General features: G+C 35.4%; 1 protein-coding gene across 6 annotated transcripts in view; it reads right to left on the bottom strand.

The window, feature by feature from the left end:
• Nucleotides 1-23,896, bottom strand: part of LYPD6B (LY6/PLAUR domain containing 6B) — a 222,122-nt gene that overhangs the window by 106,657 nt on the left and 91,569 nt on the right. For 5 of the 6 annotated variants that reach the window (XM_074215141.1, XM_074215140.1, XM_074215143.1 and 2 more), the window contains one exon: nucleotides 551-708. The exons of the other annotated variant lie outside the window; for it this stretch is intronic. The gene's annotated coding sequence lies outside the window, so the exon portion shown is untranslated. The remainder of the gene's footprint in view (nucleotides 1-550; nucleotides 709-23,896) is intronic. 6 annotated transcript variants of the gene reach the window in all.

Genomic DNA, 23,896 nt, shown 5'->3' with positions numbered 1-23,896 from the left:
GTGTTACATTTTGAACAGAGTATTTGTGTATACACACACTCAACGCACTTTTGCTTTTTATGGCATCTGTTCCCACTTAGCCTGAATCTCTTCAGCTACCCTTCTTACAGCAGTCACCAGTCTGTCAAGTGTTCTTGTAACATTATTACAAGAAGAGGTGGGCCCTGGGTCACCTTAATGAGATGGAAGATTACATCTGATGGTCTCCATCTGAAAATTAGTACAGCACAGAAGCACAGAGTTGACCCTTCCTCTCTTTGCATCAGACAACTACAGCCTTTGTGTGCACCTGACTGAAAGAGAGCTGCTTCCTTTCTAGTGCTAATAAGCCCAACAGAAAACCCATAGGAATAAAACTGGTTACATTCCATGGGAAAAGCCTACCTCTTAACTCCCAGTGGCAATCATCCAAAGGAAGGGAGAGCAGATCACCAGATCACCATGGCTTAGCTGCCACCTCTCTCTCTCTCTCTCTCTCTCTCTCTCTCTCTCTCTCTCTCTCTCTCTCTCTCTCTCTCTCTCTCTCCTTTGAGAATTCAAGGCCACTTACCAGAGAGTGTGGCAGCTTTCGAAAATGGTGAACACTTTTGCTTCTGGAAAGGCTTTTGGTAGAGGATGTTGAAGAATTCACAAACTAAGCAGCCAACATTCCTTATGGAGATACCAGGGGCAGGGCAGTTGGTCACACGTTAGTCTTTCCATTCACACCTACAGACAAAAAACAGTCACCAGTATGAGCATTCTTATCCTATATGAACAAATTTATGAATCTAGTCAGGTTTCAGTCATTCCCTTTATTTAGCAAAGAGGAGGGCAGACTATCCCAAATAGCAGATCATTCCCAAATTATTCATCTTTGCCTTTGGAAAGCATTCCATAAATTCTGTGACAAGGTCACTGGTCTAAACATTTTTGATTTAAACTATTCCTTAAACATTGTTATCTTCCTTGAACACCCAGCCAGTTAAACCAATTCACAGCTCTATCAATAATGTGTTAGTATACCTATCTTCTCATAGTTCCTCCAATATTGACAAATTCTGAATTTTGTCCTTTTCACAATTGTCAGCCTGTATTCAGTAGCAGAGTTAAAAGAATTGTGGTAAATACCCCAAGGCTCTGGCTGGGGTCCTCTTCTATCTTTATTCTTTCTTGATGACTTCATCAGCCCTCACAATTTTAATGACCATTTCCATTCAAATAATTACCAGATCTTTAAATCCCTAGTCTTCCTGCCAAGTTACTCTCTCACATCAGTTTTTAACATAAGCATCTTTAACTAAACTTAAAAACTGAACTTATTATCTTTCCCCTCAAAGTCATCCCTCTTCTAGACTCCTTTTTTTCCCTCTGAGGATACTATCCACTCTCTAGTCATTGCTGACTCTTCATTTTCTCTCATCCTGCATATCCAATCAGTTGCTGCTAAGTTTTATTGATTCCACCTCCACAGCATCTCCTGAATTCATCCATCACACAGGTTCAGGCCCTCATCAAATTTCACCTAGAGTTGTAAAATCTACCTAATTGGACTCCCTGTTTCAAGCCATCTTCCATATAGCTCACTGTAAAAAAAAACTACAGTAGTAGCCTCCCCAACCTTCTAAAAGAAGAAATCCTGGGAAAGTTCAAAACTCCTTGTTAAGTAAAGGTAATATCACAAAGTCACTTTTCCTTCCAGCAAGGAGTTTAAGAATCAGCTCCCCTCCAATTACCTAGGAGTCTTCCTTCCCTTCCACTAGCATGAATCAACACCAGTGGCCCATCCCTATAATTCTCCTCACTTCTCCCAATGCTATGTCCACCTAGATCCATATAGGAACACTATAAAACCACCAAACTTCACTGGTCTGAGAGTACCTCATTTTCTCCAGGATTTTAATGGACCAAATCTTTCCTGAAAGTTCAACATACCCTAAGTTGATTCCCTCAAGTTTGTCTTCTTACACTTTACTCCTTTCCATGAACTCTTCAATCCAGTGACACTAGCCACCATGCTAATCCACAAACAAAATTCTCCATATCTCAACTGTGGACATTTTCTCTGATTGACCCCTGTCTGGAATGCTCTCCCTCCTCATTATCACCTGCTGGATTCCTTGGTGTCCTTTAAGTCCCAACTAAAGTTTCAACTTTTACAGAAAGCCTTTCCCAACTCTTCTTAATTGTATTCTCACTATCTCTTCCAGAACCATCTGAACCCAATGGCCTGATAGAGTAGAAACAGAGCACCTGGTGTTGGTCTGGAGACCCTGGTCTTTTAGATGTGGTCTTTCCCATATCACTGAAGTCGTAGTTACAACCATAAATGACTGGCAATGTTATTCCCATGATCTACCAGGCAGCTTCTGGGAAACCAGTCTTTAGGCTTTGGGAAACATGGTTGCAGAGCTAACTAGAATAGACATCACAAGACAGGTTAGGTCAATTTAACCCTACTGGTGAACATTCATCTACAAGTACAAGAGGACCCATACATTGTACTTACCTACTTGGATGAAGAACCAAAGGAGTTCACACCTTCGACTTATGGAATTTTGATTGAATGTCACTAAGTCAAATAAGCCTATCTCCTTTATTTGATTTTAAATTCTATAAGGAAAAGAACTATCCTTTGGGTTTTGGGAGTTTTTATTTTGGTATCCCTAGTCACTCCATAAAGATTTACTGATAGAAACAATAAAGTTGTCTTGCTTTAGGGTCTTGTGTTTTCCATGTTCTTTGTATGGGACTTTAGTACTCCAAACCTTCCTAAGCCTGCATTAAGACACTCCCAAAATGATATGCTTCAAGTACAGATTTGACTACTCTCCTGCTTGACATCCCTGGTTCCTAAGTATCTTGAGAGTCAAATGTAAATGTCTCTGTTTGGTATACGAAGTCCTTTGAAAACCTTGATCCAACCTTCATTACTCTTTTTTCATGCATTCTTTAGTTCAGGCAAATAGACCCTCTTATTATTCCTCATATGACACTGCAATTTCCAGCTCCTTACTGTTGAACATACCTGGAGCACATTTACTCCTCAATTTTGCCTCTTCCTCAGCCACCTCTGAGCTATCACTACCCACTCATCACCATGAATTTACATCCTGTACTTGTGATTTGCTCATATACAATATAAGCTCCTTAAGGACAGAGAATTTTTTGTCTTTGGTTTCCTAGCACAGTTCCTAGAACACTTACCTCTAATAGTTTAAAATATTAGCATATTTATTTCCTTCTAAGATGAGTAGGCAAAGTAATATTCTGTTCATTTATGATCATTCTTGGTGACTTTAAAGATATACTCTTTGAAACAAAATAGTAGGCCCAAACCAATTCACATCAAATCAAAACAACATTCCCTAAATGTTTGTTGATTAATTAAAATCAAATGTCCAAATGCCATGAAAAACATGAACAAAATTTCCAAAAGAAATACAAACTATGTCACCATATAGAAAAATTCTACTGATCAATAATAAGAAAAGTAAAATAAAACAACTCTGAAAGAAATTGGCAAAAAATGATAAAGAAAAGAATCTGTCAATGCTGAAAGGGTTGCAGGGAAGCCAATGAGACTAATATATTACACTGTTAGTAGAGCTGGGAATAGGCCCAACCATTCTGGAATATTTTAGAATTGTAAGACAAAAGTTTCTAAACTGTTTGTCCCCTTTGAACTCATCTCACTCCAAGGAAATGGAATGCAAAAAAGAAAGTCCGCATATGTATAAAAATATTCATAGAAGCAATTTTAGGGTAGTAAAAAGCATTGGAATGAAGTGGGTACCTTTCAGTTGTGGAATAGTTGAACAAATTGTAGTCTATGAATGTAGCAGAATATAACTGTGCCATAAGAAATGACAAATTAGAAATGCAAATATAAAGTAAATGGGAGGGAAACATTTATCAATGTCTAGTGGAAGACAGAAAACATGAAGCAGGAAAAATCCAAAAAATCAGAAGAAGCCTGTTCAATAAGGAATACAAGAATGTAAATGAAAACAACTCATAAAGACATTGGAATTCAGAATAAATGCAATGACCACTATAATCCTAAGTAACATGAACAAAGACATGTAAATACTTGGTTAGTTTTGCTAGGCTGTTTTCTTTGTTACAAAGGAATATCTGGGGCTGTGAGTTAGAGAAGAAGAGCAAGCATATGAAAAGAAATTATTATAATGTGAAAAATATCATCACAAATATGAATTAAAAATAAAATTCTGTGTGATTATTCAATCCTGTATAATAAGAAATTAATCATACATGATGCACACATCAGTGTCTCAGAATCACTATATTAAAAACAGCTAACATTTTAAGGTTTGCAAAACACTTTGCAAGTATTATCTAATTTTATCCTCACAACAACCCTGGAAGGTAGGTGTTACTACTATGTTCATTTTACAAATAGAGAAACTGAGACAGGCTTAGGTCAAATGACTTGCCTGGTAGATAACTGGTGTCTAAGTCTAGATTGGAATTCAGGTCTTCTAACTCCAGGTCCAGAACTCAATCCATTATGCCTCCTAGCTATCTGCATATTGTATTCCTAATAATGTTAAAAAATAACCTAGTGTCTGAAGGAACATCCTACCTAGATTTAAGGGAAACACCAGTACCTTATATTTATATATAGAAAGTTCATGGGGTGCATCCATGAACTTTCAAAAATTACATATCTTGATAATCATATTTCAATATAATTTATTTCCTTTGTAATTGCATGCAACTTATTTTATACATTTAAAAATATTCTAAGAAAGAAATGCCAATGGACTTCACCAGATTGGCAAAGGGGTCCATGGTACAAACAAAGGTTAATAACTCATAATTTAAAGTGTTCTTTAACTTCTAATTAACTTTCATGCAAATAATCTTTTTCGGTCCTCTCAGGGTAGGTAGGAAAAGCATTAAATAATAGCCACATTTTGACCTTAAAGATGAAGCAACAGAATCAAGGTGATTAAGTGACTTGTCCAAAGTGAAACAGCAGAAAGTCATGGACCTGGATCTAGAACCCAAGTCTCTTGATCCCCTGTCAGAAAACTTGACCATCCACTACTTACTTCCAATGGTTTAAAATATAAGGTGTATTTGTTTTCTCCTAAGATGAGTAGCCAAAGTAATATTTTGTTCCTTTATGATCATTTTGATGACTTTAAAAGATTTACTATTTAATAAGAACAAAACAAAAAGTCATGAGCAGTTCACATCAAATCAAATCAACAAACTTGCTTACTATGTGATAGGTAATGTATTAAGCAATTGAGATTGGGGGAAAACATTTAACAAAGCTCTTTCTGTGATGACAAAAAAAACTGGAAACTATCAGGAAGTCTAGGAATTAAGGAATGTTGAATAAATTGTGGTATACGAATGTAATGGAGAATTATTATGCTTCAAGAAGGGTCAAAAAGGATGATTTCACAAAAACTTGGAAAGACTTAAAAGAACTGATCAGAGTGAACTGAGCAGAACCTGAAGAATAATTTGGACTAACAAAAAATATAAAAATGAGCAATTTTGATTACTTTGATATACTGATTAAGACTGAAATGAGCAGAACCAAGAGAACAATTTATGACAAAAATGCTATAAAATAAAAAACAAAAGACTTTAAATGCTATAAAAACTATGAGTAATAAATACGACCATTCATGATTTTAGAAGGGCAATGATAAAACAGGTTATTCATTGTAGGGTGGGGATGGGTTCAGAGTGCAGATTGAGACATATTTGTACTGTACATGGAACTGAGGGAATCTGGTTTGCCTGATTATATATATTTGAGAAAAGAAATCTATTTTTTTCTCTCTTTTTTAAAAATAGGATGGGGTAGTAGGTAGAAAAAATACATTTCTGTTATTTCTTTAAAATAGAGTTTGTGGGTTTACTACAGATATTTCATATACTTTCAGGGGAAGTCACTGTATTATTAGTTTTACTTAACTGTTGTTAAAAGAAAATTCTCACAGTGGGAATAAACTGTAAATGTTTACAATGTAAAAAACAAAATATATCAATAAAATTTAAAAAAAAATTTACGTCAAACAGTACTTCTCTCAGAGACCCCATATATTCCAATGTGGGAAGCAGTCCACATATAACTGGACTTTCTCTTTTTTTGAACCAAAAGGAGTTAGATAAAGAGATCTCTCTTGGTTTATTTTCAGCCATTTTTATCTCAGTCTTATTTCCAATTCCTATTTAAAAAAGTTTTTCTCATCAAGCTCTCAAGCCTGGTGGGGAAAATTTGTTTTACAGAATCCAGAGGGAACCAGGAGCTCAGTTCAAAAAAAATTGGGCATGCAACAATTTCAAAATTTACTGTTACTTTCTCAGTGTTTGTTTTCTACCAGATTTTTTCCCCCCTAATTCAGTCTTCACTTAATGTTCTGGCTTGCAAACACAATAAAATCTTTCATTAAAATATCTATTAGATAGCAGCAATAATGAAAATAAAGCCCAGTAGCATAAAATGGGATAGCTCATGTAATCATTTCCATCTGGAAAAGTGATGTTCTTAAAGTTAATCAGCAAATAAACTATTAATGTCCCAGAATCCCTCTGTGCCTAAGATTCTCTACAGTTTTAAGTTAAAGTGGCTCTGGGAAACTCTGTCCATCATGCAAGTGCAGCAGTAACTTATATAGTGACCTAGTGGCATTTAAGAGTTAATCTAGCTCACAAGTGTGTCTAATTTACAAATCAAGAGCGCAGTTGTTCTGCCTCATTCTACAGTCATGGGAAGAGTGTTGGATTACAGATCAGAAAGTTGCTGAGTCATGTTAAGTAGTGTCTAAATCTTCTTGATCCTATTTTGGGGGTTTTGAGGCAGAGCTACTTATTTCTGCAATTCCTTCTTCAGCTCCTTTCATAGATGATTAACTAAGGCAAATAGGATTAAGTGACTTGTCCAGGGTCACACAGCCAGTTTGTGTCCATAGCTGGATCTTAACTCAGAAAGATGAGTATTCCTAACTCCAAGTCCAGTGCTCTATTCACTGTTTCACTTAGATGCCCCATCAGATCAGGAAGATTAGGATTCAAATCCCAAATTTGGCACTTATTAAATATGTGGTCATGGACAGGATTCCAGACTGTAGTGCTAATTTGTAAAAAAGGGATGATCATGCCTGTTAATTCCCATTATATTGTTGTGAAGTCAAAATGAGATCATATTTATAAAGTGAATTTCAAATTTTAACATACTAGATAAATGTCATTATTAATTATAAGATCCATTTTTGTCATGTAATTTCTCCATTTTGAATGCCAACAAGGACCATGGTCAATGGAACTTAGGTTTAAAGAAATTAAGATGCAGGTGTAACTTTTTCCTGAATAGTGTAATCAAATAACAAGATATGACTAAAAGATCAACTGGAGTTAATAAACATTTATTAAGTCTGAAGCCCCAAAGATAAAAATGAGAAAGCCCGTTTCTTCAAAACAATTATACTGGTAAAAAATGACTCTACTCAATTATTAATACATAAAAAATTACTAATTGCTCACTAGGCATTAGGTAATGTGTTAGGCACTGGAGATACAAAGACAGGTAAAAGACAGTCCCTGCCTTCAAGAAGCTCACAATCTAAAGGGGGATGCAACATGATAAACAACTGTAAACAATCAAGATGTATACAGGATATAATGAAAATAATAGAGCAAAGGCACTAGAATTAAAGAACAACTTTTGATCTCTGGAGAAGAACCCATAATAGGGCTCTATAAATAAGCTGACTATTGGAGTAAGATAAAGGGACACACATGTAATGGAACCCACTGCCAGAACTGGCTGATGTCAACGTATTTGATACCCAAAACCAACTTTTGACATGTCCATTCCATACATATTCTGAATATTTCAGGAAGTGGAGGGATGGAGACAATATCAAGAGATGTCACTGTTTCAAATCTAATCTCCAACAAAGTCTTTTATTTCAAAATCACACTATCCAATGTGAGAATTCTAGGTAAAATTCTAGTCTTCAGTTATGTACTCTCTCCTTTCTACCTGTTCCCTTCTGAATTCCTTCTTCTGATTATAAATATCTAAGAAAACTTGGGTATTGACAATTGGTGCCTTTTTCCTCTTTCAAAAAATGTCAGTATTCAATGAATAACATTAGAAAAGATCATGCATCTATAAAAGAAATAAGGAAGTAAGTCAATTTTCTCAACTAATTAGATAACTAGTCATCATCTATTAACTCAACCCTGAAGTCTTTCCCCAATCCCAACATGTGGCCTACTACTTATTGTAATATGCTGAAAAGAACATTCTCCATACATTTACATGAATTGATGTTGAGTAAAATGAGCAGAATCAGGAGAACACTAAGTAACATTGTATGATGATCAACTCTGATGAACCCAGCTCTTTTCAGTAATATAGTAATCAAAGACAATTCCAAAAGACTAGTGATGGAAAATGCCATCCACATCCAGAGAAAGAACAATGGAGTCTGGATGAGGACCAAATCATATTATTTTCATTTGTTAAAATTTAGGGGGGCAGCTAGGTGGCACAATGTATAGAGCACCAGCCCTGGAGTCAGGAGTACCTGAGTTCAAATCAGACCTCAGACACTTAATAATTACCTAGCTGTGTGGCCTTGGGCAAGCCCCTTAACCCCATCTGCTTTGAAAAAAAACTAAAAAAAATTTAGGGTTTTTTTTTCTTTCTCATGTTTTTTTCCCTTTCTGTTCTGATTCTTCTTTTACAACATGGCTAATAAGGAAATATGTTTAACATGGTTGTACATATATAACCTAAATCAAATTACTTGCTGTCTTGGGGAGGGGAGAGTAAAATTTGGAACTCAAAATCTTATAAAAATTAATGTTTAATCTATCTTTGCATGTAATTGGAAAAAAATAAAATTCTATAGCTTAAAAAAAATTATCCTTACCAAATTCCCTATTCTGCCCAACTACTTCCTCCAGAGCAAGTAGAGGCTGTAACTCAGTCCTAGTCAACATAAATCTAGGCTATCTGCTTTAGAAGTGGTAATTAATCTTTAGCAATTAACTTGTACCCAACAGACTCAGATACTATATCTTTTTTTTAAGACAAAGCATCTGTAGCTATAGTAGTGCACAATAAACACAATTACATGGAACTTTGTTCAATGTTACAATAAAAGATATTTTTATCCAATTCATATTGAGGGGGAGAAATCTACTCACATGGATTTTTACAGAAATAGCTCATTTATTACCACACAACTTTACTGAGAGACTATTTTAATCTCTATTATTTCAGTGGCCTAAAAATAAAAAATTTTTAAAACCTAACCACCTCATCTTTGCCCTTGCTCTTGTTATCAATCTACACTATTCTAAATTCCTGGGAGAGGGAGCTTTGGAGCTAATCTCTTCCCAATTGAAAAGACTAGCAGAATTCCATAACATGGATTCTGTAAAGGAAAATGTATCTTCTCCTTGAAGAATTCCAAATGATCACAATCATTTTGCATTTCACTGTAATTAGCCAGAAATACACCTTTATATGGGACATGAAACGTTCCTCAGTAGACAAGGCATGGTACTTTGGAAGTAGCCTTAGCTTGCCCTCAGAAAACAAGAGATCTAGTTTCTAATGTACCCTTAATTAGATGTCAGATTTTACACATGAATTCATCCCATGTTTACTTCAATTTCCAGAGGATCTGGGTTCAAATGATAACTGTTGATTATTACTTACCTGATCTTAGGCAAACCACTTAGCCTCATGGACTTCTATTTCTTCTTCTATATGAGAGAGGGAGGTTGAACTAGAGGGTTTTAATTCTAAAACTCTTAGGATCTTAGGAAAAAATGATCTTGAGTTTCCCTTCTAGGCATATGTACTTTGAAATTTACATCAGTAGGACCCATGTGTTACTGTATTGATTGTCCAAGTCAACACAAAGAGATGTGTTAAACATAAATAAACAGCAGGCTTTCAGATCTATAACTTCTATTGGTTTAACAGTATTATATCTTACCCAAATGAAAAAGAAACAGCTTTGGTGCCCAGGATCAGATAACTGCTGGCAGACCTTAATTATAAGCACTGGTATTCTGTCTTGGAGTTCACTACCACAGTACTCTTTTCTAAACGTCCTGCCAAGGAGCAGTGAAGCCGAGCACTGGCAATTCTCTCACAAGCTGGGGAGAATGGAAGGCTAATTTAATGGGGCAAGGCCAAGTGCAGTTAACAAGCTGCACATCTGTAAGAGGAAAATGAGTTGTCCCGAATCATTAGCAGTAAGTCTCCTCTCTAAGGATCTCTAAAGAAGTCCAGGAACACTTTCTGTTTCAGCTTCCAAGCCTGACACCAACAAGTTAAGCCGTTCCATGTGTATACCTCTACAAAGGGGAGATAACAAGGGATCACTCTACTTCCAACAAGCTTGCGGGTAGGGGGAGGGAGGGAAGGGAATAAGCATTTATAGAGCACCTATTGTGTGCTGGTACTGTTCTAAGTGCTTTCTGCAAATGTTACTTCAACTGATCCTTTGAGGAAGGTGCTATGATCTCCATTTTACAGCAGAGAAAACTGAGGTAAAAAGAGGTTAAGTGACTTGCCCAGAACATTGGTCATCTGAGGCCAGATCTGAAATTGGTCTTTTTTTGTCTCCATTATTTCTATTCACTATATCCACCAGCTGCTGCTGGAAACCTAGAAATCCTGATAGTGAAACTATAAATTACACCTTATTCAATATTCATTTAAAATTTTTTGAGTTCCTAATTCTCTTCTTCCCTTTAGACTCTCCTTCACCTATTGAGGTAACAAAATGATATTAATTATATGTGTAAAGAAATGCAAAATATGGTTTCATATTAGTTATGTTGCAAAAAAATCAAGAAAAATAAAGTGGAAAAAGCATGCTTCAATCTGAACTCAGAGTTGATCAGTTCTCTCTCTGGAGCAGATAGCATTTTTATTCATGAGTCCTTTTGGAATTTACTTATTTTCAAACTATTTAGTTTAATTATATTGATTATTAACAATTATTATTGAAAATAATTATATTGGTCAAAATTATACTCAAACTATTAGTTACATGGTACCCATATGTAATCCTTTTTCTTATGAAATATAGAGGTTTTCAAGCACTTAACTGATGGCCCTAAGGTACACCATGCCTTAAAAATACTAGGCTAGGTGGCACAGTGGATAAAGCACCAGCCCTGGAGTCAGGAGTAGCTGAGTTCAAATCTGACCCCAGACACTTAATAATTACTTAGCTGTGTGGCCTTGGGCAAGCCACTTAACCCCATTGCCTTGCAAAAACCTAAAAAAAAAATATACAGAAAATCCAGTGGTCTGACTCCAGGCACTGCAGTGAATCAGTCTTTAGAATCCAGTCTCAAGCTGGCCCAGGCCTTCCCTCTTAGTGGCTGAGAGTTTGGTTCAGTTCTCTGTAATTGGGCATCTCAAAGATCCCCTGGACTTTTGTCTCTACCTCCTATACAGCTTTTCATATCCCAAACAAAGCAACCTATGATATTCAAGGCAGTGCCTTTACTCTGATTACTATTGTATCACATGGAATAATATTTCTCTTCAACTTACTGTTCTTCTCATAAAGCAAAATGCAATGAGCTCTATATTTACAACAAACCATCTACAACATTAATTATATATATCAGAATATATATTGATTACATAGAGCCTAAAGAAAAAGTATTTTTAATTGTCATTTAGAATTAATAAAAATAGATTATGTTTTTGTTTAATTCGTTCTTGGAACAAAAGAATGATATTTAGAAGTCTGCTATCTCCCCCCACCCCCACCCCAGACCTTCTAATTCTCTCTATAGGAAAATATTTACAAATAAAATTATTTCAATTTCAAATCTTTTTGTGGCTAATCAGAATAAAATAGGCCTTAACAGGCCTTATCATTGTCCTAGTCTTAAATCTTTTTAACAAAAGTCTAACCAGTGCCTAAAAATCATAATTCTGTGATGTTAGAATTAGGATGATGAGTAGACAAAAACATGAGGTCCTTTGATTAATTCAATTAAAAACAATACTTCTTTTCTCTCCTTCCCTGAATGAGTTCAAGGAAACAATTCTCCAGGTAGTGTTAGCATTGTTTGTTTTGACAAATCCAAAACTACTACCTTACCTTTGTACTCTAATCTAATCTTTCTGTAAAATCTGGTCTTTATTCTTGAACTCTGTGAATTAGCAGAAGGAAATGGTTTGGGTCAGAAAGATTTTCAAAAGCAGGATGAAGCCCTATCCCCTTGGATCTCTCTCTCTCTCTCTCTCTCTCTCTCTCTCTCTCTCTCTCTCTCTCTCTCTCTCTCTCTCTCTCTCTCAGCAGAGATGCTTGAATTTAGATAATTAACAAATCTGTTTCTGACAGACTTGTGCAGAGTATTGAATTTTTCTTCCACAGGGGAAAGTTAGCACAGGAGGAATATGAGGCTCTCAAAAATGAAATTCAGGAAATACAAAGAAAAACAATTACAAAGAATAGGAAGAAAAGAAGAATTGCCTGAAGAGGCCAATGTTAGTGTTCAGGGAACTTAGATTTAATAAAGATATATACAAAATATGGAAGGAAGCAAGGGCAAAGACAAGAGAGAATGCAAAATCATGGCATGGAGCTATAAAGAGCATCAGGAACACTAAATCCCAGAATTGACTGAGGCTTGCTTGTAAGGAAAGCTCAGCACAATAATGGATGAACGGAATCAAAAAATTAGTTTCAAGATTTATAAGTGCAACTAATGCTATGCTTCTTCCATTTGGATTTATGGATCTTTGTAAGAAATATATTTCAGTTTTGACAGCCATTAAAATCAAGGATCAAAATAAACAGAACTTGGAACCAGACCTTTGAATTGCTGTATCACAAAGTATTGAAGCAATATTTTCAAAAATAAGGGAGCAAATTAGATCACTAGCTCTCACTAAAATATGCTTAACAATAATAGCAAGGGAAGGAAATTCTGTATCATTAATAAAATATGATTTTCCAAACTTTATCTTTAGCTCATGCTTTTAATTTCTATTTTTGTACAAGTTTTACAATGTATATATTAGTAAGATGGTGCATGTGATATAGAAGTAATAATAAGGACAGTCAATATTTATAGAGTACTTTGGAATTTGCAAAGTATTTTTCAAATATTATTTCATTTGATGCTCACAATTATCCTATGAGGAATTATTGTCTCCATTTTATAGATAAGAAAACTGAAGCTAACAGAGGAGGGAGAAGAGGTGATAGTAATGTTGCTGGCAGAGAAGGGAGGGCTGGTCTTAAAAATTAGAAAGACTCAGGCTCAAGTGCAGTCTCTGACACATTTTGGCTGTATGACTCTGGACAAGTCACTGAACCTTTCAGTGCTCTAGGCGACTTTCTAAGACTAACACATTTGAAAGAAGAAAGAAAGTTCCCTTTTCCAGTGCATTAGAAATCTAGGAATAGCTTCATTATGTGTATAGGTATATGTGTGTAAATATTTATTCAAATATAACATGTATATTTATATATGCATACACATATAAACCTATATATACTTATACAAGTTTATACTTATCTGTATAAGCTTACACAAATGTCACTATATATATTTATATATATATATGTATATATGTATGTATACCTACACATACCTATGTTGCATGGATATAGATACATGTGTGTTTATATTCACCATACACATACGTGGGTGTGGATATGTGTACACACAGGTGATGATGTTTGTCCTTCCTTCTCGAAGAAGATAAGACATCAGGAAGGTGATGCCATGACAAGCAAATGAATTGAATTTGAATGAAAGGGAACTGTGCTAAGTCTCCAGCCTTATTTTTTTCCTCCAGAGTCATCTGGGTCCAGTGGCCAGATATGAAACAGGATGACTGGAGATGGACCTGTATGCAAAGCAATCAGGGTTAAGTGACTTGCCCAAGGTCACACAGCTAGTGTCACATGTCTGAGACCATTTTCAAACTCAGGTCCTCCTGATTTCAGGACTGGGGCCCTATATACTGCACTATCTGTCCACACACAGGTATGATAGGTATGTATATATACAACACACATGCATGCACACAAATATCCATACATCACACATGCAATTCATGTATAATTCATGTGATACACATACATTCATGTATATAATAAAATATGTGATAAATTGTATGTGTGTGCACATATTACACTCATAGGTGTATGCATATATAAACATACACATAAATACATATATATAAATGTATAGGTCGCACACACATATATATGTATATGGGGGATATGTTATTAAAATGGTTTAGTTAAAGGAGTATTCAATTAAAAAGGTTTGGAAAGAAATGTATATTTATACTCTGTGGATCTAAAGGTAGAACCAATGGATAAACATTATATAGAAACAAATATTCACTCAAAATCATGAAGAGTTTCCTCAAAATTAGAGTTGGCTGAAAAAAAAATGAGTGCTTCATTAAGTAGAGATTTCCCTATCATTACACACTTGGAGGCAGAAGTTGAATGATCACTTGCCAGGGATATTATAGAAGAAAGGCTGAAGGATTAGATAACTTCTAAGATTCTTTGCAGTTCTCAGACTATACATTTCTAAGAGGCAACTAGGCATAGTGGAAGAAGTACCACTCTTTGAGTCAGAAAACCTGGGTTCAAGTCCTAGCTCTAACATTTCCTTAGCTGTGTGTATTTGGGCTCTTTTATGAGCCTTAGGTTCCTTGTTCATGTAACGGGAATAATAGTACCTGCTCTATCTATTTTGTGAAGTTTGGTAAAGATTTTTTTACTCTTAAATAAAGAGGATGTTGGTTTTATTGATAATTCTTATGATGATGATACTGACTGTCTTCTGCTCTATTAGCAGTTTTCAGAAAGCAAAACCTCTGAGATTAGGATTTCTGTCTATCCATCATTCCAGCCATTACAGACAATACCAGCATCCAAAGAAGTGGAAACATTTTCAATTCCAACAAGAAGATATAAAGAAATGTAAGATGGCACAAGTTCAGGATCACAATTTGAGATCACATCCAAAGAAATAGATATTGATAAAAGTCAACACAATTAAGAAAAGGTAGGGACTAGAGAATTTTAAAAAAGGAATAAGCAGAATGAACCCTAAGATTTAGGACTTTCCAAATTGCAATGGTCTAATACACTTTGTTAAAACTAAGTAACTCATGTGGTTGAGGATTTGCACTTCAATCAAAATATATTTTCTGCATCCACTTGGGAACATAATACCATACATCCATGTGATTAACAAAAGCAAGCTAGTCCAGGATGGTTGCCAAAGACAGACAGAAGTGTGGCATATCTAAACAAACCAACATGGCAACATATCATTAAAACAGACATAGTAGACTTTGAGGATGGAAGGCTTCAGGATAAGTGAAGGATTTTCTGCCTGGGCAGGTCTGAAGTAGCTCTTCAGATAGAGTGTTCTTCATGAGCCAAAGAAAAGATACACTATGGCCACAGGTAATCCTTTCCACGGACTACTCTCCTCCAAGTGAGGCAGAAATAATCCTGGGGAAATTCCTGGATTCAATCCTTGAACTTTTTGTTTATATAGTCAATCACACAAACAAGTTATTGAATTCCTATTGGAGTGGTTATCATCTCAACTAAAACCAAAAGCAACCTTAGAAATTATCTATTTTGGAAATTCTTAACCTGGGGGAGGGGAATGAAATTTTTTGTTTAATATTTTGATAACTGCATTTCAATGTAATTAATTTTATTTGTAATCATATTTTACTTTATGCATTTAAAAACATTCTAGAAAGGGAATCACAGGCTTCAGGATACCCAGATACCCAGACACAGATACACACACACACACACGCACACATAAAGAGTTACAAACTCCTGGTGGAATTGCATAATTTTAAAGATAAAGAAATTGAGATCCAGAAAAATTCATTTATTAATTTAAGATCATTAACTTAAAGTATGATGGACCAAAGACAAGAATTCACACTTCCTGTCTCTAACACTTATACATTAAGGATCTCTGAATATATTTTTAAAATTGACTCCATCTTCTTTCCAACTAAAGAGTTATTTCTATAGTTATCCTTACTGTTATAAACAAAATATTGATCTTTCCTAAAAAATGGAACCTCCCCCCATATAAACTCCAGAACCACATTAAACTATGCTTTTATTTTTACTTCCTATATAATATTTGTAATGGAGTGGAAAAATAGAATGATGTAAACAAAAATTAATGAACTAGTAATATTTTATCCTTATTTGCAATGTAGTTTTAAGTCACAGACTACTCTGAACACCTAGAAATGTTCAATCCCCAAATCAAAAAACTAAGAAAAGGAAAATTAACAAATGTCCAAGATTAAGCTAAGAGTGGAGGGTTGTGAACCTATATGGGTTGAATTCTAGTAGACTAGAGAGAGAAAGAACTGGGTCATCATCTCATGAAAACTAACTCAAATTTGTGTCATAAGTTTTGGAGATACAATTCTCAGCATTATTAGATTACACTTCATATTATACTGGGATTTTAAGACAAGCTGTGATAAGATTCACTTTTCTCATCTTTTCAGGACACCAAGTTGAGACTAGGTCCCTTATTTTTTCTAACCAATAAGGAAACAGAAACTCAGAGAGATAAAATAACCACCCTAAATAATTCAAACAGGTTTAATAACAGAAATGGAATTTGAATACAAATCCTCTTGAAGCTAAATCTAGTACTCTGACTTGTCATCCTAGGCTAAAAACTGAATCTACAAGAAAAAAAAGTTAATTGGAAAACAGAATTTTTAAATAGATTTCTTAAAAATGGAATTTGAGACCGGAGACCCTACCCTTCTTCTGCATCACCTAACAGGTAAATAAATAACCATTTCATGCTTTGACACTATTATACCTAGGATTTCTTTTTCCAAAGCAATTCCATGTATATATAATCATTATATACATATGCATATATCTATATATCCATACCCCAGATGTGTATGTGTGTGTGTGTTCATTCTAATAGTACAGAAGAACCTTGAACTTAGAATGTAAAAGATCAGAGTTCAAATCCTGCCTCAAATAGTAGTTTTATGACCCTGGGCAAATAACTCACTTAGCCTTTCCTTATCTCCATTTTCCTTATCTGTAAAATGAAAGGATTGGAATCAATGGCCTCTAAGGTCATTTCCAACTCTAAATTTATGGTTCTATGATTGGAACACATCTTTACAAAATTCTTAAAATTGGTACCAATCCAGAATCTCAAACCCCAGTTATCTGAGGATGCCTAGAACACTGGGCAGTTCAATGGCAGCATAGTGTATGGGCTGCCAGAGTCAGCAAAATTCATCTTCCTGAGCACAAATCTGACCTCTGACACATACTATCTGTATGACCCTGGACAAGTCATCTTGCCTCAGTTTCTTCATCTGTAAAATGAGCTGGTGAAAGAAATAGAACTCAAGTATCCAGTATTCAAGAAAACTTCAAAATAGAATGACATAGAGTTGGATATGACTGAAAGGATTAAACAACAACAAAAAGCAAGGTAGGTAGATGCTTAATAAATATTCATTCACTGATCTAAAAAATAAAACTATGTTATGCTTTCTTGTTCAATTAAGTTCACTAAAGGGGCAAATAAATGAATATATTTAGAATTACAGGTCTTTGGAGTAGAACCTTTAACTCATTAACAGGTAGGTAAGATAAGAAACAAAAAAGATCACACAGATACTTAGTGGCAAAGTCTAGGGATAGAATCCAGAAATTCTGACTTCCAGAATAAATGCCCTATCCAGGTAACTACAGCTGTTTGGGCTTCCTCAGCCTTTGGAGATCATCAGTAAGATAGCAATAACACAGCTAGTTAGTAATGTCAAGATATTAGAAAGCATCCTATTTTCCAGGCTGTGCCCTGGGCTCACTATAATAAGAGTCCTTTCTCTGAGCTTGGGCAAGTCCATGAAGTATCCATGCTATGGTCATGAAGCCCTGGTATGAATCAAACTTGTCTCATTGTCAGGGCAACAGCCTGGCACATGAGTCCTTGCTTGCAAGCCATTTACTTCACTTTGAAATTAAACTTCTGCTTGATTCCTGACTCTCCCATCTCTCACCAGCTCTGTTCAGCCCCAGCCAACCTACAGGTTAGAGGTTGTTTCAGTCCAGTTGACATTATGAATGGAGTTAAAGGAAACTACACAGTAGCTGACAAAAATTTGGGCAGTTTCCCTCTCTCAGACATTTGTAATCACTTGAATTAGATCCCAATCCAAATAAAGGCAAAACCTAACATTTTTCTCCCCACTCCCCTTTAACTGAGTAGGGAGAGAAGATGGAGTTTAAGATCAATTTTTGAACAAGCATCTAGAATTTCATGATCTGAAGCTAGCAAAATCCTTTCCATAAAAACAGAGCCTGCCAGTATGCTTAAGATCAATGACCAACATTCTTCTCTAATTGATTAATTGTTCCATGGACATTTGCCTAAATAAAGACTCATGACAGTACAGCTACAAGACTATAGGACAGAAGTCAAACCACCCCAATGACAAAAATTAAAACTAGAAAAAAGCCCTTTCCTCTTCTTTGCCTTCAAAGAGTATGCTGAAGCTTGTTTGAAGAACAATACACTCACATGATTTCTAGAAATTTGCCATTTCTGTTAGGGAGGAAGAGGAATGTGAAAGAGGCAAAAGAATGACATCAAATATATATGACCAAGATCTTTGTCTGGTGGCCTCCTGGTTAGGGCAAAAGGGAAAGAAAGGTTTAGACCTAGGTTGAGTAGTAAGGAGCTTTATCTTAAGTTCCAAGGAACCCAAATGTGAGGAAAGATTACTAATAAACAGTATTTTGGGGAGATTCAAAATGCCTTCCCCACTTCTTCCAAAATACTGCCTTTAGGGGACAGTTAGGTGGTGCAATGGCTACAGCATTGGCCCTGGAATCAGGAGGACCTGAGTTAAAATCTAGCCTCTGCCACTAATAATTGCCTAGCTGTGTGACCTTGGGCAAGTCACTTAACCCCATTGTCTTAAATAAATTAAAAAAAATACTGCCTTTAAATTCAGTTTTGTTTTTTTAAAGAAGATTACTGAAAGGATTGCATTGACTCCTTGATCTTGGTCAGACTTTACCCAAACTTACAAGGAATTTAATCTAAGGTGAGAAAATCCTTTAAGCTCTACTCAAGTTTGGGTAGCAAGAGATGATTCTGTCTAGATATCTCAAGTCTGGGAATAGTCTGGGATAGAGATATTTTCTCTATCAAAGGATAACATCAGCCCCTTTTGGAAGGGCATATAAACTATGAGCCCACCATCCTGATTTATCTTTGACCAAAGAGAGATGGTCAAATGACCATCCTTTTATTAATAACCTGCTAGTATTATTCATAAAATGATTAAAATAACCAGAAACTATGTCTCTTGAACCTTTTTAAATGTCACAGTTACCTTTCCACTCTAAATTCTCAACAATAGAATCCATATAGAGTTTCTCCACAAGGAAAGTTTTCTGTTAAGATCCTGGCCGTGATATGATTTTCCCTTTTATCAGTAAGTTAATTTTATTTGGATAAGCATATACATGTCTATATGTCTGTGTTTCTGCTGCAGTTTTATCCCCTAATTTTTACTCTCACAGCAAGAAAATCAGATAGATGCATCTACTTGGAAAAGATCTTCTGAAGTAAGCCATAAGGGGGTGAGAGAGAGGAAACCTATGTACACAGTAAAGGGCCACTTGGGAAATTCAGAGTATTATGGATATTCAACTTTAGAAATCAATTGCTTGGCAAGCTCCCAAGTATCCACAATATATTCCGAATTTCTTGCAGGACTATACTTTCAAAAAGGGAGATCCAGCATGCCAATACTCTTGTGAGAGAATCTATAAAGCTATGATCTGTGCTTTCAAGTTTTTGGAGTTACATATAAATTAAGTTTTGTGTGTGAGTATGAAAGGTTGGTGTTGTTTGTCCTTTGTTCTTAAAGACTATCACATTGGGAAGGTAGTGCCATGACTTGCAAATGAATTATAGTTAAGGGAGAGAGGACTTTCCAAAGTCACCAGCCTCATTCTCTGGGTCCAGTGGCCAGATATGGATTAGAACTGGAGATGGCCATGGATGCAATGGGAGACTTTGACCTTTTTAAGTTAAAGTCTCTCCCACATCTCAGTTTGACTGATAAAAGGCTCATTCATTGATTAAGCCTAGGTAAGAAATGAGGCAAAGAATGACCTCTTGTACCTAGACAAAAAATAAAATAAAATAAATCTGGGAAGTAAATAAAAGTATGTAAAACTGCCCAAGAGAGCCTTGAAAGGTTCTATTGTTAGCCTTTTCAGGCAAAGGTGTGTCAAAAAGATTCTTGCTGTCAGGTAAAGTGAGTAAGCTAAGGGAGATATTAAAGCAAGGAAAGTAGTTTTAATCTCAACTTTTCACTTTGTGGGTCACTAAAGCTCTGTTCCAATTGTCTCTGTGTCCATTGGTGAGAAGTTTTCTAAGAGTAGCTCATTAAGGGAACTGAAAAAGCAGGGTAAGACTATGGCAGGAGTTAGTTGCAGAAGTGGAATCAAAGAAAGGATCTTTTCTCTTTGAGGAAAAAAAAGCTAAGCTTTTTTTGTTTTTGTTTTTTCCCCCTTTGGATGAAGCCTTAGCAGTAGTTTTATACTGATAAAGATCTAAACCTGAGCAGTGCACAGATAGCAAGAGCTGAGGAGAGAAAGTCTCAATTTTTTGGTCACTCTAAAGTTAGATGAATTCAGGCTCAATCTCAAAGTTAACGTTTGTAGATGAGGTTTAAATTAAATCTAAAGAACTGTCTTTGCCATCCCCCACTCTGCCAACATAGCTGTCATCAGGGCAATATATAAACTGCAAAAATAAGTTTTTGTCTTTTAAGATACTGTGATTGGGTTTTTATATCATAATTTTTTAATGTAATTACTTTAGGATTTCAGTGATTTATTTAAAATGTATATTAATATTGTAAGAGAAATGCAGCTTTCTTGATTTGTAAATTATTAAATGTTAACTCACGATTCTAAAAGGTGAAGAGAAGCAGGACAAAAAAGGAGGATGAGTATGATTTTTAATTTAAAAAACTATATTAAGTAGGCAGTCATGCCTTTTGTAATTTGTTACTGGGGTTTGGAAATAGCCAGAATCCTATTCTTGTGTTTCAATAGGAACATTAAAGTCACTGCATGTTTCCTAAAAGGTTTTGTAATCTTTAAAAACATCTAAATGGATTTTCTAAAGGATTTGTCACACAGACTTCTTCCTATAGGGAGCCTATGAATAGATAGTATGAGTTTCTCTTTCTTTTGGAGAGAATGAGATGTTTGGAAATCTTTAATCTCCTAGAAAACACCTAAAGTTTGTGATATGCAGATTTTTTAAGTTTTTTTGTTGTTTTTTTTTTTGCTAGGCAATGGGGTTAAGTGGCTTGCCCAAGGCCACACAGCTAGGTAATAATTAAGTGTTTGAGGCCAGATTTGAACTCAGGTACTCCTGACCTCAGGGCCGGTGCTCTATCCACTGCACCACCTAGCCAACCCCCCCCCCCCATATGCAGATTAATAAAGAGAATCCCCTGGGTTGAAATTAACTCCATAACTTGGGAAAGACATTAATTTAACAATAATATGAGCAGTCTGGGATATGTTTGAAAAGTAAAGGAAAGTGAGGTAGTGGGAGTAATGAGTTTGAAAAATTAGAAAAGAGAAATAAAAATTGAACAAATGTTCTGGCACCAATGAGGAATATACCCTGTACACAGCTGGCTGACTGCAGCAAGTTCATGTGCTCCAAGTCCCTAGTTATCTCTCAATAGTTACTCTGGGTGCCTTTGTGCTATGGTGACAGAATGTGAGGAAGTCTTGACAGTCTTGTCTGACTCTTTGTGACCTCATTTGGGGTATTCTTGGCAAGGGTACTGGAGTGATTTGCCATTTCCTTAGTTTTACTCAACTGTTTTCTTTTTTCTTTTTTATTCTTTGTTCTACAGCAGTTGTTCTATTCTTTGAATGTTGGTCTATGAACTTTTTTTAAAATACTATTTGGATAACTATTTTAACAGTTGAGTCTTTCATAATCCTAAATATTTTATCTTATTCATTTAAAAATGTATTTCTGAGATGAGATCCATAGGTGTCACCAGATTGCCAAAGGGGCCCTGCATACAAGAAAAGTCAAGAATCCCTCTTATAAGAATAGATCTTGTAGAAGCATCAAGGGAAGGCTCCTCTGGGAATGCAGGTGACGTAAAAAAAAAACGAAATTGACATAATTTTAAATGGCATAAATATATTGCCTCAGCTTTCTGTTGAGATGAGAATTTATTAATTTAGATCTTCCCCAAACCTCAGTATTTTTGCTTTTCAAAGGATTCAATTTCTTCCAGATACAAATTTCTGATTTGTGTTTGAGATTTCCTCTGATTAAACAACTTCAAGTAGAAATCTGCTTGCCCAGAAGGCATGCCATTTGCCATTCACTCAAATCAAAACAGGCCAGAATCAACATTCTATTTCATCCAGTCATGAATTTATTTTTCATGGAAGAAGGCTCACAGTTCCTAAGATCAGCTAACATTTGCTTCACTGTTGTAGGTTTAACAACTTTTATCCACTTCTCTTTTGCAACTTTAGTTCACAATTAAGGAAAGGTTACAGAGAGTCAGGAAAGATTCAAATATAGAAAATCAAGTGATGATTTTCAAAGAAAGCACACAACACACATTCACTTCTCCACATAACTTGTCTAAAACATCATAACAAGAGTCAACAAGACAAACAACTTCCCCAGGATACATCCTTTTACTGAATGTCTATTGCAGCTCTCCATCTCTTATTTCTTAGAAGAAATCACAATAATGATCCTTTCTCCTGGTGCCTTTGGTATGCTCCTGTGACTATATATATGGATCCAAGAAACAAGTTTTCTGCAATCAAGTAAAATTTAATGGAACTTAGAACTTCTTCCTGGAACTTTTTCATGTTAATGATCTGAATGACAGGAGAAAGGAGGCAGAGAACAGCATAGTAGCTAGATTTCTGAAGGGCAAATTCATTAAAATGTAACTTTAAGCCAGAAAATTAGGTAAATGTACAGAGGGGGGAAAATTACATAACACTTATATACCAATCCTATTCTAAATTATTTTTCCATTATCTCCTATTTGAGATTATTTATACATTAACTCACCTCTATTATCAGCAAATCAACTCCATAGATTAAAAGTTGCAGATCATAGAGGCCCCCTTTAACCCTTAGCTACTCCAGGTGATATAAGGGATTGTCTTCCTAAAGGTTGTCAAGGATAAAATGTTACCTAAGTGAGAGAATGAATTCATACACAAACAGTTTTTCCTGATACCATGTGATCCCAATGCTTTTATAACTAGGTTTTATAACACCTGCTGGAGGAAAAATTGCATCATATTCAATAGTAATTATTTCACTCTCTGGCTTTCTCACCTGCATATGATTGACATGGGAGTTGATTTAATGTTTAATGTATATGTGCAAGGTTTTTGGAATTGTCATTGATAATCATGGAGTAGTTTCCCACCAATCATGAATCTGAGAAGGCCCAAGGCTTAGTATCGCCCAAGAATGTGTTATGTTAAGAATCCACATTTTTGCATGGGAGAGGGCAAAAAGACACATTCACTAATATGTCTACTAAATCAACACTATTCACTTAATTTAAATAAGAATATCAATGTTGTGTGGTAGAATACTGTTCTTAAAAACTGGAAAATTTGAGTTCAAATTTCACTTCTGTCAGACTTTTTTTGTAAGAAACAAAGCAAGTCACTCACTGGTTAGTGACTTAGGCCTTTCTCTTAAGACTGTAATTTAGAGAATTTTCAGCTCTGCATTGGTAAAAGAAAGTTCTTCACCA

Source organism: Macrotis lagotis, chromosome 1, assembly GCF_037893015.1.
Source record: "Macrotis lagotis isolate mMagLag1 chromosome 1, bilby.v1.9.chrom.fasta, whole genome shotgun sequence".
NCBI classification, from domain to species: domain Eukaryota; kingdom Metazoa; phylum Chordata; class Mammalia; order Peramelemorphia; family Peramelidae; genus Macrotis; species Macrotis lagotis.
The sequence above is the reverse complement of the archived record's forward strand: the minus strand, read 5'-3'. Positions and strand labels throughout refer to the sequence as shown.